The 13,218-nt window shown below is 45.2% G+C and overlaps 1 long non-coding RNA gene across 1 annotated transcript; it reads right to left on the minus strand.

Annotated features, from left to right (window-relative positions):
• Positions 1 to 1,549: 1,549 nt before the first annotated feature.
• On the minus strand, positions 1,550 to 12,510 carry LOC137454058 (uncharacterized). The gene is made up of 3 exons (XR_010990528.1): positions 12,426 to 12,510; positions 8,760 to 8,883; positions 1,550 to 1,666 (listed from the first exon to the last, which is right to left on the minus strand). It is a non-coding gene; the product is annotated as an uncharacterized lncRNA (long non-coding RNA).
• Positions 12,511 to 13,218: the final 708 nt, after the last annotated feature.

Below are 13,218 nucleotides of genomic sequence, written 5' to 3' on the forward strand. Positions count from 1 at the left end.
TGCATAGTCCAGAGTTAATGAGACATGTGAATGGCTTCATTGTGTAACAGCCTGAACTTCAGCTGTAAACTGTGGCGGTTTCAGTTTCAGAGGGTGAACAGGGTCCAATTCATGACTGCTGTCATTGGACCAAAGTCAGTGACACCGCCAAAATGACGGGTCAAGTGCAGAGCGTGTGCATGCACAGCCAGAGTCTGGCTACAGCTCTAGAAGGTCCCACACATGGTGAAGGGATGGGAATGGAATAGGCTAGTTGAAGTGGCCTGTCTGAGGAATGTTTGAAGGACATGAAATTCATCTAGGTGGGGTAGAGCCACAGGTGATGCTTCTCTCCAACCCTTTGTCACCCTGTGCAAAGGAAAGAGAAACACAGGGGACGGTGGAGACATGCCACACATTGCAAACCTACTCTTCTGCCCAAAATCAAGTTGGTGGTGGAGAGGAGAATGTGCAGATGGAGTTGCCCAGGCTCCCATGCAGCTGGCATGGATGTTTGTGGACTCACCACCTCTCCAGGAAAGAGCTCCCAATGAAAACCATGACCATGAAAACCTTTGGGGTAAACATCTAGTGAATTTGATTCCCAGGTTTTCTCATGCTGACAGTTCTATTGCCTGCAATAGGATTGTTCATGCTGAAACACAGCTGCTACTGAGTGACATGGAAAAATTAGTTTGTGAAACAGAGATGTAGGCATCAAAGTGGGACACTAGTGAAAATACTCAAGGACCCCTCAAAGGCTGCCTGAAGCAATTCATATCTGTGAGAGGAAATGTCAAATGAACTCCCATTAAAATCCAGTGTGGCCGCATTTTCCTCTGCATGACCTCGTGCATACTTTTCCTGCACATTAACTCATAATCTGGCCACCTTAATGCATTTATTACTTTTGTCATTCCCTTTATCAGTTCTTGTCTGGTCTCAAAATACCTTTCAGAACTTTTTAAAATAAGATTATATGAAGGCCACAGGGCTGTGCTGAGCCAGATAAGGTAGATGCTGCATACCAGCCCAAAACATAACTTTCAAACAAGACTTTACCCACAGACCTTTCTCCCCACGTTGCCCAGCAGTGACAGACTAGTTTTCCAAGAGTAAGTATTTCCTTTCCCCACAGAGCTTTCCATGTGAGCCAGGCCCCACCTATTGTGGCAAGAAAGAGGGAAATGTCAGGCAATGGGAAGAGGCCCGCTAGGAGGGCAACCCAACAGGAGAGAAAGGAAAGCTGGGGGAAACCTAATGTCCTGCCCATGACATCAGAGGAGAGAGAGATGCAGGGGAAGACCAAGATGCTGAGAAAGTCCACTGAGGAAATTAAAAATTCATTTGTCAATGGTAGGACACATGCTACAGAGAGAAACTCCCTGGAAGAGGCATAGCTAAGCCCAGCATTGAAAACTGGAAGTGCTGCCATCCCAGGCAGGACCATTGTAGCATGGCAGAGGAGGAGGCTTTCATGCTGCCAGTCTTCTCCAATTTTCATTTTTATGATTCAGTGAAAAGGCATGGGGCTGAGAGACTATAAAAGGCATTGAGCTCACCTCTTTCACAAGTATCAGCTTTTCTGTGGCTCCCTTTTTATGGTCCACGTTGTACATTAATGCAGTTCTGACTAAATCCAACCAAAATCCATAAATCGGCATCCACAGGCTGGTCACCTGCAACACTGGGGATGGTTAAGTATAAGTTAGTGTAGCTCTCTGATCTCCTCAAAGACCTGCCTTGGTTAAAAGTCAAAAATCTTAATGGGAGTGATGTTGGAGCAGATCATGGACATATGGAGAGACGCCCAGAGGTGGTTGAAGTTAATATACTCCAAAGTGCTTTTGGCAGAATCATTTCTACTGCAAGGTGTTAGGTTTATATGGCAGCAGTTTTCATCCTAGAGAATCCTAAAATAGTCTGCTAATGCTATATACATAAAAACTCACCTCACTGTAGCTGCTAGGCAGACAGGTTGCTGGCACAGTGCTTCTCATCCAGATGTGGGAAAGAAATAACCAAGAGACATCTCAGCAAAATCCTGTCTTAAGGGAAATCACCCCCGGGAAAGCAAACAGAACTTTGATTCTTAACATTTCTTGTAATACTCAGAACTCTGGGACTCCTGGTGTTTTCTCACAGATGTAGTTCTGGAGGCAGAGCACTAAAGCCAGATGTGTGGCCCTGGGGCAAATGACACTGATACCAAAGCTGAGGTGTGAGCATGCAACGTAGTAAACCAGGATTCACCTGGGGGTGGGTCCACAGCAGCTACTGTGCATTGCTTGGTACCAGCTTGAAAAAAACAGCAGCAGTGGTACCTGCTGGCCTCCAACCCATGAGAAACTTCCTTGATCAGCCCCAGATGAGAAGCTCAACTAAAGGGAATCAGGAATCTGAGGTGTGCAGATTACACCATCATTCTTCTCATCCCATCCTTTGTACCTGTATCAATAACTAAGGAAAGATGGATGCCGCATAGGTGCTATGCAGAGCCCTTCCTGCTGGAAGAACAGCTGGGGAGGGACTGGAAGGGGTAAGTAGAAGGAGCAGACTGGAATGGTTAGCTGAATAACACCAGTATTTGCAGAGTTGCTGCAAGACGGTGGAAAACATTCCAATTGGGCACAATTCTGCCATCTCAAGAAATGACATTCCCTTTTCTCTTTCCTTCTCTTCCCCCATGGCTAACTTTTTAGTCTTTATTAGAGTAGAAGCAAAGCTGGATGAATTCCCCTGCAGCAGCGTATTTATTCTGGTTTTACAGTGGTATAAATTACAGGAAAATGTGGATATCAAACCCATGTGATATGGTGGAGCAGTGGTATAAGGATACTGAGTGATTCCAGTTTGTTCAAGATCAAAACTGAAACCTGTGAGATCGGTATGTGCCTTGAGCTCCCCTGTGACATCATCTCCTCCCTTTCTAAGGGATGCCAAGCATCAGCTGCATGCCAGCCGGTGGTGGCACTGCAGAGGGTGACTAACATCAGCTGGGGAACATATGGCAAGAGCAACAAATCACAGTGGTGATAATAGAGAGCGGAAAATATCTTGTCTCGTTGAAGTGTTCCCTATAATTAGAGAAACTGTAGAAGAGAAACACTGTTGAAGAATGAGAAGGAAAATTGCCTCTGTGATCCCTGTGGTGTAAGTATTCTGTGAAAGCTGATGTTTGCTGTGATTAGTCTCTGTTTCTCCAAGGGGAGCAGGAGAAGGCCTCACAGAGAGCAGATCTCCAGCACATCCAAGCAGGCAAGTGAGTGACCTGGAATCACCTGGGACAGAGCCTGATCTCCTGACTATCCTTCCTGAGACCTCACTTGAGAACACTTCCTACTCTACTAGAGAGGGTGTCCCTGGCACCAGTTGTTCACTACAGCTTCAGCAGTTTCTTCGGGGCCTTTTTTGGCTGAGGATGGATGTGGCAGGGAGGAAGCAGGTCTCAGCCTTATTCGAATTCCTAAAAATAGACCCCAGTGTACACTCCCAGATTGCATTACCTTTGGGACTTGTCCAAAAAAATATTTAGGAGGGTAGCCAAGAGGAGAAGATGCCTGAATGCAGTAGCAAGGAATACTTTCCTTAATTTTCTTGCTTCTGTAATACAGCTTCTAGTGAAAAATAAGTAAGCCACAGACAGTGCTGCTTTTGTATGCGCTCCTTGCATCGAAGATCTCAGCTGTTAGAAATTAGAGTGTGGTTACTTCTTTGACTCCTGTAATTTTTCCAGAGAACAGTGATCCGCTCTCACAAGCATCCCCCTGGCCAAGCTTTCAGGACTAGGAGTGAAATTTCCTCAGTTTGCCAGGCCAAGGGTGCTTTTTGAAGTATATGCCCAGAGAAGGAGAGCTAAAAGCTTCAGCAACCTTTTGCTGCGCTAATCCATCACACTGACAAGTGGGGGGCTTGAATAGGTTGGATCCTTTATGGCAGGAGGGGGGAGATTTCTCAGCAGAAGGTGATTTTTAATGGCAAAAGAAATACACAAAAGCTTTAACCTTTGTGCCAGGGTTTATTTCTGTTTAAGAAGATTCTGACTTTATCATTTGTCAGGAAAGATTGCTGTGAACCTGGCTTTGCAACTGACCAGGCCGTGTATTTATTTCTTTAAACAACCTTCCGTGCTAAAAAGCCAGGAGGGTCACTTTGAGCAGCAGCTGCTGAAGAGGCTGGCGGGTGCCTCAAAGCAAAGGTCAGCAGAGCATTTCCAAGCAGAGTATAGGGCATGCCCAAGAGATTAGCAGATGGTTGGGTAGAGATGCAGTCCTAAAAAACATCTTTACAGTTCCTTGGCTGCAGCTGAATGCTGCTCTGGGGGTGCCTTGTACCAAAAGGGTTAGAGTTGTTATGAATTACTATAACCTTTTGAAACAGCCTGTGCTTGGAAATGCTGGGGTTGTTGAGTTTTCAAAGGGGCTGCATGAGTATCCCTGGAAAGTGTGTTTCCCACTGCTCACAGACACAATCAGGGGCACTGTTGCTGTGATATTCTACCATGGTTTTTGCCATGCTGTGATTCAGGGCTTCAGTTCAGTTGGCATCTGCAGAGACAAAATTGAGCCTTCATTCATCAATTGTGTCTCTGATGCACTACCAACAGCAACGCTTATGTTGCAAATCGCTGCATGCAGGCAAAACAAAGTTCTGGCTTCATTGTGGCCTTTCCCATTGGAAGTCAGCAGAAACTCCTTTCTGCAAAGAGTAAACAAGAGAGCATTTGGACCCAATTTTGGGATCAGACCTCTTGCCACCACTTTAGACAAGACAGAACTTGAAATCTGTTCTCTGTGGCAGTCCCTGAAGGAGCAGGGCAGAGCATCCTCATGTCTGGGAGATCTTTTGGTTGGAGCTCCAGGCAGACTCTTGAATCTCAGAAGTCCAGTTGAGGCGAGACATGTGACAGCACACTTCTGAGGGAATAGTGCTCTAGCTTCCCTGCTGGCATCAGTCTCCACGGTGTGCAAGTGTTCAGTGAGACATAGGTAAGGTCCAAAATCCTCCTTTGCTACTGCAGAAGCAGGAAAGGCAACAAGAGACCAGCTGAAGGCTCAAGGGTGCTCTCAGCCCTTGGACTGATGTGGCAGAAGAGCTGTTCAGAGGGCAGAAGGACAGCACAGCCTCCAAAATGTTCTGAATGCCAGTGTAGAAAATGTGAAATGCCTGAGCCCTACGAGTAGGTAAAGAAGGAAATCATTACATCAGATGAGGTTCTTTGGCATTTCACGCAACCAGGCAAGCCTGTAAAAGTGACAGAGCTCAAAGGAAAAGAGAGATGATGAAGTATGTGATCAAACCTATGCCCCTTTGGACATAGGGTCAGTAGTCAGTCTGGTGTTTTGGAGACAGAAGTGTACCACGGGACAAATTACGCTGATACTTTACAGGGTTTTCAAGCATATCTCGTGCTAATTTTCCAAACTTTTGGGAAAAAGGAGAGTGTATGGGGAGTTTTGTACCTAGTTAATTTTATGGAGTGCATTCAGTAAGAGGGGATTTATTTCCTGAGCTAGACATCATTTCTAGCATTGCGTTGCGTTTCTTCACTGGGGACGCAGGGTACCGTTTTATTGCCTTGTGTAAATTGCTCGTTGTTTTACTGAAGCAGAAAAAACACTTGGCTAGGCTACAGCCTCCCATTATCTTTCCATTGGGTGGGCAATAATTCCTTAAACAAACACAAACCCCTTGTTAAACGCTCAAATACCTAGGAATCAAAACAACTTCAGAACAAGGGCGTCCAATATGCTGCGGTAATGAAGAAATGAATGTGCTTTTTAAACTACTGAACACAATTAAGTCTGGAAAACCACCTCGAAAGCTAAAATAAAAGCCAGTCTGATGTTAGCACTGCCTGCAGTGTTTCCTTGGGTTTTTTGTTGTTTTGTTGGTTGGGTTTTTTTCCCCTCCTTGTTTCTGTGTCTGCCTGCAGGCATGTTGCTACATTGCTGGTTATTAGTGCTGACCAAATTCCAAGGAACTGCTGATATTCTGCCTCTAGACAAATTTGCAGATATTAATCCAGTAGGGAAGAGATGGTGAAGGAGGGTCTGGCAGAGTTTCCTGTGTTTGCTCAGCCCTTGGAGAGGGATGTGTGCCAGTACTGGGCTCTGCACTGGAGCTGTTGCCTCGTCGTACACACATGGGATGAAGACAAATTCCACAGCTAACCCTTTTCTGCAGCTTTGAGAAGGATGATCTCATCTCAGGCAAACCTCAGCACATTCATCACAAGGAATTCATGAATCATCCCTGTGAAACTTTTCTCCTTCTGCACTAACCATCTCGCCAGAGCAGCTCATACTGCATTGACCAGAGCTTGACTGCCAGGTAGGACTTCAGGGGGTTTTCTCTGACTCTCCATGAGAATGGCTTGCTGTGCAGGGTCCTGCACATCAGTGGCACGTGGAAAGGCTGTGCCAAACTCCTCTCTCCCCAAAGAGTGGCATCCTGCAAGAGTCAGTCCATAGGCAAGGTGGGATGGCTCATGGACAGCAGAGCAAGTGCAGACAGAGCCTGAGGAGGAAATAAAGTGAAGTCCAGCTGAAATGACAGTGCTGAGGGCTGCCATTAACATCAGGGCTGTTGCCAGCTACCAGCAAGCAAGAGCATCTTCCCAGGCCTGTGGTCTTGGTGAACCACTAGCAACTGTCCAGCTGCTTAATAACTGCCACCACCTTTGGCTCCTCTCCTCAGTATGGCATATCTCCAGCCAGTGGTTACATGGGAGTGAAGAAGCTTGCTTTGAGCATTGCTCCCCAGAAATGAGGAGTCAGTCAAATCTAGCAGAAGGCCCATGCCCTAGCTGCAATGAGAGGCTGCACTGATTTTTCAAGCTCATAATAGTCAGGTTGAGAAGAACATCAAACATCTGTGACTCTATTCCTCCCTCAGAAATTGTGGCAGTTCTCTGCAGGGCATTAATCATGGCTTTGCAGAGCCCTCAGAGGTCCACTGACCTAAAAACAGAAGGTGCAGATGAAGACTAGAGAAGAACCTATGTAAAAGCATACTTCACTCCAGAACAAACTGAGCATCAGATTGACAGGAAGAGATGAACAAGCAAGTAGAGAGCCTGAGTCAGATAACATTGTCCACATTACAGTGAGGGAGATAGCAAATCACACAGGCCATCTGATGATACTAGATTTTCCCCAGTTGATGTTGTATCCATTACACACACGATTTGTGCTTCCAGGAGGGGAAACACTACCAACTGAAGTTTGGTTTTCCAGGGGGCCTTGAACCCCATGGGCATCTGCAAAGAAGACTTGCTCAGTCAGATGTCTTCTCCAAATTCAGCTTTCAGGAAAAAGGAGGCTAATTCCTGCTGTCAGGTGGGAGGATGGTGTGGAAGGAGCTCAGGCAGCTGGAGGAAATGGCAGTAAAGTTGTTAGGAATTCTCATAAGTCATCTGCGAGCATTTTATGCTCATGCCAACATCTCGCTTTCTAGGCTAAACATCACTTGATTTTGCTGGAGTTTCCCCAGGGAGGCTTCATCAGGAGAAAATGGGACCTTTATTCTTTTACTGTCTCTCCTCTTTTTGATCACAAAACATCATAGCAATTCATTTTTCCCTGTGCTACACTCCCAGTTTTGCATGCACCCAAACATTTCTGTGTGAATAGAGTGATCTTCTGTGCTCAAGATAGCACTGCTTGAGGTTCGCATGTGTCCAGTCTAAAAGCTATGTCAAGGCTGACTTCATTTTGCTCTAAGCACAGAGCAGGGTCAGTGCAGAAGTTGGTGGAGTTCACCTCAAGACCAAGGGAAATCAGCTACTGGTGCCAAGAGCATTTAATCTCTCTTCAGTGGTTTGGCCATGGAGATTTCTACTGCACTTAGCACAGCAAAACTATCAATTAAGACACCTCAGTGACATTCAGCCATCTGACAGTGAGACAATAAATCCTTGCATTTGGGAACCAAAATGCTGCCTCTCCCCATTTCAAAAGGGGAGTGCCTGTACAGCCACCCATAAATACATAGTGCCCTCTTCTAACCCCAAGCCTCCAACCATCCTAGCTGTCTTATATGTGTCTTCACTTTTTCTCCCCTGCCCCCTTTCTTTTGTCTAAACTGCTAGTAGAGTAAAGATAAGGTGTCCATCCTCTAAACATAAGCCATATTTGTATCATGTATCAGGGCTGCCTCTTTATTTCAAAGAGGTTTCTGATGATTTCCAGGACAGTTGAAAGCACAGAAATTAAATCAGGTCCTCCAGGCAACCACTTCTCCCTGAAGGGCTGACAGCTGGTAAGAGATAACCAGCACTGCCTGGTACCAAATGATCTCTCACAGTGACAGGTGTAAACGAGAAAAGTCTGACAAAACTCTCTAGCCACATGTAATACCTCAGTGGCTGTCAGGTTAAATATAGCAATCCTGCTACCACAGGACAAAAACCAGGCAGCTACATTGCTTTACTCCAGCTATGGAGCTAGTCCAGGCATTAGCTGCAAAGGTTTTTTTGTGCACCTCATCATGAGACCAGGAAGCAACGTAACTTATTATATACAGAGGAATTTTTAAACTGTCTATATGTCATAGCAGTATTTAGCATTAGCATTCACTGGTGCAAAGAGCTGCATAAATGCAGAAATAACAAAAAAAGCCCCAACAGTCCTCTCTCTCAGAGTCTCACAGGATAAAACCAGAAAGCAGATAGACACAGGGAAAAGTACATCAAAATTAAACTTATGATACCTAAAAAAACTGCAAATAAACAAAGACCAAGCACCAAAAACCAACCAGCACTCATCTGATTTACTTACCACGTTGACGGGCACCCATTTCCTTGTGTCTGCAGTCTGTTTCACAGGATAACTGCCAGCTGGTGAGAGCAGGTATTTTGGCTTGCAAAGGGACTGGCCTTGAGGTGTTACTTAAATGCACAGGCTAGGGACATTGAAAGATGGAGAACAAAATCCTTTTAAGAATACTTTCAGGACAAACCCTAACTTACTATTACAGCCATCAGATGTCAAGTCTTAACACAAGCAAGTTTCTATAGGAAAAGGAAACAAATGTTTTCCAGACTCTCTAAGGACAAAGAAAGTTGCTCAGATGGGGCTAAGTTAGTGGCTGCTACCTGAAGACTGCTGCTCTCTGTGCAGCTGTTGCTTGGGCAGTCAAGCATGAGCTGGGAAGAAGTCTGCTGGGTGGATTTCAGCTGCAGAAAACACAGACTTCAGGTTAAGTCTCTGCACAAGCCTCTTACCTCTCTGGAGCTGCCTTCAAAGGACTCTGTTAATGTTTGAGCAGCACTTTGAATGCCACAGGTGCTGTGTATGCACTAAATACTGCTTCTGATTGGAAGCCAATAGGTGTGGTGCTGCCTATTTTTGTGTCAAAAAGCATAGGGGTTAGCATGATCTCTGCTGATGCCCAGGGGCTTTTGGAGCTTAATGTGAGCTTACTCAAAATTTAGCCTGGCTTTGGAAAAGGTGGCCAAAAGGTTTGTAATCCAGAGTCATGGTTTCATGATGATGAAACAACTAAGGGAGACCTCCCACTTCTCTTCACTCCACCCAGTCCCAAGTCATGGAGAAGGGTCCCAGAACCCAGCTGCCCTGCCTCTCTTGCCATCTCAGGGTTGCAGGGAGAGAAATGAACTCCACAATAAATTATAGATTAGGTGTTTTGACATTCATCTAGTATTCCAAAAAGCTCAAATTACACTAAGTCAGTTTTCTGAAAGCAGCATAGGACTTCAGAGATCCCAAGGGAGGTCAAAGATCTGGGGATTCTGAAGGCAAACCACAAATAAATGGCTTTCTCACGTCATGCAAGGAAGTCCTCTACTTCTAAATAGGCTAGGCAAAATGAAGGACAATTTTTCTCCATCCCACAGTAATAAAAACACCTGGGAGTAATTTATTATGAAAGGAAGTTTGATTTTGCCCAAAGGTGGCTTCTTTGTGGATGACACCTAGTCAGGGTGGGCACAAGAAGAAACAGAGCAGAGACCCTACATTGCAGACACACACCTAGACTGGATTTTTAGGGTGAATGGAAGAATACTGGGGTTTATACATGCCTAGAAAATCAGACAAATGTTTTTGGGAAGCATAAGCAAAGAAAAAATTCAATGTGTATATTTACTGAATTATAAAACAACAAAAAAATGTTTTGAGAATGTGACAGTTGTACTGCCAAACACTGACCTCAGGAGGTATCAGAGATAAGGCTGCTTTATTTTGCTTTCTGCCCATGAGATAAATGCACTACAGGAGGCCTCCAGGGCACGTTGATCATTATTTACTCTTTCTGCCTCCTTCCTCCTCAGCATTGTGGCTTGCTCAGACCACAGAGTAGTTCATATCATATGAGATCACAGAATCAATAGTTTCATGTTTTGTATTCTCCTCATTCTTCAGCATGTAGCTTCACATCTTATTCAGTGCTAGCATTTAAATATTGCTCTGAGGACACAACTTCACATTAAGCTTTTCTCTGATCTTTTAGCTATCCCTAAATGCCTCTCTGCCATTCACTGATTTCTTTGCTCAACAGGGAGATACTATCAGCTCCATCTTAGCTGCAAAATGAAACTGAAAGACAGTAACAATTTTTGGTGGGCCTTTTGAGGCATGGACATGCTGACTTTTTTTCAGGGTAGGGCATATTTAATATATCTAGAACACAATTTTTATTCACATCAGTGAGCATCCACAAGTACCACCATCCTGAGCAAGTGCTACCAGAAGGTTTTAAAACATCTGTAACTTGGCCAATTTGGGGAAAGCAGAAAATGTCCACCCAACGTGGGACAAACCTCCAATTTGGGCAACCCTTTGTTTTTTCAACAAACCAGAGACACCATCATAGAATAGAATAGAATAGAATAGAATAGAATAGAATAGAATAGAATAGAATAGAATAGAATAGAATAGACCAAACCAGGTTGGAAAAGACCTTCAAGATCATCGCATCCAACCTATCATCCAACACCACCCAACCAACAAAACCATACAACCAAGCACCCCATCAAGTCTCCTCCTGAACACCTCCAGCGATGGTGACTCCACCATCTCCTCAGGCAGCCCATTCCAATGGGCAACCACTCTCTCTGTGTAAAACTTCCTCCTAACCTCCAGCCTAAACCTCCCCTGGTGCAGCCTGAGACTGTGTCCTCTTGTTCTGGTGCTGGCTGCCTGGGAGAAGAGACCAACCTCTGCCTGTCTACAACCCCCCTTTCAGGTAGTTATAGAGAGCAATAAGGTCTCCTCTGAGTATCCTCTTCTCCAGGCTAAGCAACCCCAGCTCCCTCAGCCTCTCCTCATAGGGCTTGTGTTCCAAGCCCCTCACCAACTTTGTTGCCCTTCTCTGGACACGCTCCAGCAAGTCAACATCCTTCCTAAACTGACAAGAGCACTTAAAACTGCCTAAGTGTCCCAAATCTCTGTGTCTGTTCTCTAGCCAAAGAATAGGACAATTATAGCTGAAACTTTCAGAAAAACAAGGAAATGCCTGAGGCAGACAGACCACGTGGAAACCCTTAGCTCAGAGTCTTTGACAGAGTTGCAGAGGAATGTCTTTTGCTCAGAGGTGCTGCCCAGAAGTGCAGGTGGAGACACAGTCTGTGCACCGTGCCTATGGTGCCTATAGAGTCAATGCCACAGTGGTCATCAGGCCAGTCCCACTGAGGGATGGGGTCCAGCACCATGGCTAAGCTCTGGCATCCCTCCCAAGCCAGATGTTCCCACACTGCTGCTCCTTGCTGAGACAGAGCCTTGACGAGCGTGGCTAAACCTCATTAAACCTCATTAAAAGCAGCATGAGTAAGAGGTGGCCATGGAGGCCCTGTACAGCCTCTGTGTTCTCTTCCTCTGATGCTGAACAGAAGCCCGGACGGATTATTTTTAATATAAACAACTATTTACTGGCCTGGGAGGGACTCTGCAGGATTGTGGCACAATCTTTGTTGTCACAGCATCCAGTTCCTGCTGCAGTGAATAATGACAAAGTAACTGCCAGAAAGAGGGGTGGAAAATAACGCAGTGTAGCTGAGGCTGGTGTGCAGCATGCTGAGCCAGAGCCACTGCTCCTGGCAGGGGCTTTGCGAGGGTGGCCTTGTGCCCAGCTACCGTGCACAAAAGGACATGCACAAAAGGACATGCACAAAAGATTGTGCTGGACCAAGGCCTCAGCATGGATTTAGAGGGGTTGTAGGACTGGACATGCCATTTTCCCCCCAAAATGTAAAACAACTTCTGGTTGTTTTCACTCACTTGAAACAGCAAATCCCCAGGTCAGATAGCATCATTATGCCTAGTTAAATGACCGTGGTGGTTTTGTAATTAAACACATCATTCTTTTTGATTGCCCACTCCAGGTTTCTGCACAGCATCACCAGATGCTAATAGACAAGTGTGAGATGGGATGTAAAGACCTCTGAGATCCCTGTGGTCATGCTATAATCGTCACTGTTATGGTACCTTTTACAGCCAGGTTAACTGTCACTGAAGCATTTGCACAACAGAAGCTGGCTGTTCTGATTGCAAACAGGTGCATCTGTCAGGATGGTTCATCTTCTCCAATGAAATCTGAAGGATGATGATGGCTCCAGAGCACAGGTGATAAGCTGTTTGGAGTCCTGTTTGGATTGTCATTGCTCTAGCTTGCCTAGAAGCACAAAGAAAAGAAAGCAAAAATTAAACTGGTGTGTAGTGTATGAATCTTAAATTCACTGATAGCACTTGAGCGCCGAAAGAGGTTCAGCACTTTCCTTCACAGTATGCATCTTTGTTACCCAGGCTTGGGTGAGCCCATCTCATGATCCATTCACCAGCACCACTGCTGGGACTGTCTTCAAATTTCCAGGTTGGTTCCTATTCCCTGGGTAAAGAGAGCTGCTGCGTGGCACAGGACTGAAATCATCATGCTTGTTTTGCAGAGCAAGAACTTGACTCCTTCCTGATGGTCTTGGATGCTCCCATGGATGTCCTTGAGACAGCCCTTCCCTTTCCCCATCCTGGATGGATTACAAATAATCTAATTAACAACCCAGGCATTGTGAGGTTCATGGCATCACTTTCCAAAAGAAGGCCTGTTTCATGCATGGTACATTTGGGGTTGTGGAAAAAACTATGAAGTGTCTCATGCTTGACAGACCTTTTTTCTTTTCTTCCTTTCTTTTGAGTCAATTTTCTTCCAAAAGTCTGCATTCAGTTATAGTTTGGAATATGTGATCTCATGGTGTTTGTATTTATACTTCTCACAAATCCATTT

The sequence above is a fragment of the Melanerpes formicivorus genome, unplaced genomic scaffold (assembly GCF_026170545.1).
Source record: "Melanerpes formicivorus ecotype bairdi unplaced genomic scaffold, bMelFor1.0.p_v2 SCAF_76, whole genome shotgun sequence".
Taxonomy (NCBI): Eukaryota; Metazoa; Chordata; class Aves; order Piciformes; family Picidae; genus Melanerpes; species Melanerpes formicivorus.